Here is a 3017-nt window from a genome sequence, read left to right on the forward strand (position 1 = left end):
TTATTTTCCAGGAAGGATGATCCCATCATACTTCTGCTGGAGCCAGCGCATAGCCTTCTCTTTGCTGATTCTGTGTTTGGCCCCAATGCAGCCTGTTTTGTGCATCTTGTCTGCAATGCTGAACCCTGGCCTACCCAGCACCACATAGAAGTCCAGGCCGTAGATACCAATGCTTGGGTTGTATCTGATGCCCAGGTCAATGTGTTCCTGAATTCCAAAACCAAAGTTTCCAGTATCCGAGAAGTTATTTTTCCGCAACTCATACTCTCGCACCTTCAGACCTTTCTCCAGAATTTCCTCTGCCTTGGCTCCACGGACTGTGCAGTGAACAGCAATCTTCTCATTTCTCCGGATGCCAGAGGGCCTGACAGGGTATCTAGCTTTGGAAAACATCGGAGTCTGGCCTGTGAGCTGCTCCAACACCTCAGCTTCCCCGGGTCAGTCTGTCTCCGCTCTCCCCGACGCAGATATTGAGGCAGAGCTTGCGGATGCGAAGTTCCCTCATGGGGTTCTCCTTTTCCCCTTGGTCTTGCACCATGGTGGAGAACAGGACCATTCATTCTTTTATACATACCAGGGACTCTTTTTATGTAGCTCTGGCTAGCCTGGAATGGCTCTGTAGACCAGACTGGCCTTGAACTCAAAGAGATCCACTTGCCTCTGCCTCCCAAGTGCTGGGATTAAAGGAATGATCTACCAAGACCAGATTTAAATAATTTACATTTCCCTTTTTATGTTTATTTTTATGTATATGAATGTTTTGTTTGCATATATGTATGAATATCATATGTATATGTGTTCTTGGCATCAGATTCCCTGAAACTGGAGTTCCAGGTGACTATGAGCTATTATGTAGGTGCTAGGAACCTAGCCTTGTCCTGGGCAAGAGCAACAAATGTTCTTAGGAACTGCACCCCTTCAGGTACATTTTTATACAAAATAAATAAAACTGAAGTCTCTTTTGTTCCTCTGGCCAGCCCAGCCCACTCCCTTTCATTTCCAGGAGCAATTGTTATAAGGAATCAGATATGTATCCATCTATTCTACTGTTCAAAACAGATGTGTGCCCATGGCAATGCTAGTCATAAGAACCAAAAAAATTAAAAACAACATTAATGTCTACCAACTGATTAACAGATAAACAACAACAACAAAACAAAACAGTACATCTGCTGCAGTCCTATGTAATTCTAGCATTTGAGATACTGAGGCAGGAGAGGATCATACATTTGGGGCGAGTCTGGACTATATAGTATAACACTATCCCAAAATAATAATTCAACTGTGGTATGTTTATACAATGGGATATTATTAAACAAATGAAAGGAAATTATTAGGAGCTAGAGAGATGTCTCTGTGGATGAAGTGTTTGCTGTACAGGTACAAGGACCTACCCTTCGCAGCCACTCAAAGGTCAGCTGAACACCTTGCACTCAGCACCGAGGAACAGAGACAGTCTAAGGGATGGGGTAGGATGGCATTTGCTGGCCCAAAACGATGAATTCTAGGTTCACTGGGGGGGGGCTAGCAAGAAGACTCAGTGGAGCCAGGCGTGGTGATGCACGCCTTTAATCCCAGCACTTGAGAGGCAGAGGCAAGAAGATTTCTGAGTTTGAGGCCAGCCTGGTCTACAAAGTGAGTTCCAGGACAGCCAGAGCTGGAACAAAAACAAAATAACAACAACAACAAAAAGATTTGGGTTTTTGAAAACTTTAGCGTCTTCTTTACTTTAGGTAAAAAAAAATCTCCCAGTTTACCATGGGGAGTTAACTTTGTGCAGAAATTAGCACCCACATTGAACTAAAAATGTTAAACTTAATTTTCTTCTGTTTATTTAGAGAAAACAGCGTATAAATATGTAAGGTGCCATCTACACGGGCTTGAACACAGAAATGTATAAGGTAGTCTCTAAGTGAAACAATCAGAGATATGTTTAGGGGGTATATCAGAGACTATTGGAAATTCTATCCTAACCGCAAACCAAAGTTCATCGAATGTAGCTTGTTTTTGGCTTCTTTGTGGGTTCTTCCTTCTTCCACCCTTCTCCACCCTTTCAACCCCCTAGTCCCAGATAAGAGAGAAAAAAGGATAGAGGGGAAAGGGGGGCTCTAGCATTTACACACCCTCTAAAGAGTCTGGGAAGTCCAAACATTACACAATCACAGAAACTATCTGCAGCTGGCAAAATCACTCCCCTGCTAGAGCATGAGGCAGATCATAGCTGCTGCAGACAAGCTGAGGCCACTCTGTGCCTCACACTGGTGATTAAAACAAAAACACATATTCTTAAAATATTTCTGTGTATTCAAAAGAACCCAAATGCCAAAGTTGTCACTACAATCAAACATTTTTTTGTTTGTTTGTTTGTTTTCAAAGGCAGCGCTTCCCTGCATAGCCTTGGCTGTCTTGGAACTCATTCTGCAAAGAAGGTTGGCTTCAAAAATCACAGAGAGCCACCTGCCTCTGCCTCCTGAGTGCTGGGATTAAAGGAGAGCACTGACACCACCGCTTGGCTGAACTTTTTGCTTGCTTTCTTTTCTTTTTTCTTTTTTTAGTTTTTTGTTTGTTTGTTTGTTTTGTTTTGTTTTGTTTTCCGAGACAGGGTTTCTCTGTGTAGCCCTAGCTGTCCTGGAACTCACTCTGTAGACCAGGCTGGCTTCCAATTCAGAAATCCACCTGCCTCTGTCTCACAAGTGCTGAGATCAAAGGCGTGCACCACCACGCCTGGCTTTCTTTTTGTTTTTCAAGACAGGGTTTCTTTGTGTAGTCCTGTCTGGCCTGGAACCAGCTCTGTAGACAAGACTGGCTTGGAACTCACAGAGATCCATGTATCTCTGACTCGGGAGTGCTGGGATTAAAGGTGTGTGCCACACTACCTAGTCTGTTTTTAAAAAGACTTTACCCAAAGACTTTACCCAAAAGCTCAAACAGCCATTGGGTTAAAAAAAATCTTATTTTAAAGTTTTATTTATTTTTACATTTATTTATTTATTTATTTATTTATTTAGGGGTTACAT

At 42.6% G+C, this 3017-nt stretch overlaps 1 pseudogene; it reads right to left on the reverse strand.

The window, feature by feature from the left end:
- Nucleotides 1-538, reverse strand: LOC110293467 (large ribosomal subunit protein uL5 pseudogene; annotated as a pseudogene).
- Between the last annotated feature and the right edge of the window lie 2479 nt (nucleotides 539-3017).

This window comes from Mus caroli, unplaced genomic scaffold, assembly GCF_978045245.1.
Source record: "Mus caroli unplaced genomic scaffold, Mus_caroli_1 scaffold_6, whole genome shotgun sequence".
Classification (NCBI taxonomy): Eukaryota; Metazoa; Chordata; class Mammalia; order Rodentia; family Muridae; genus Mus; species Mus caroli.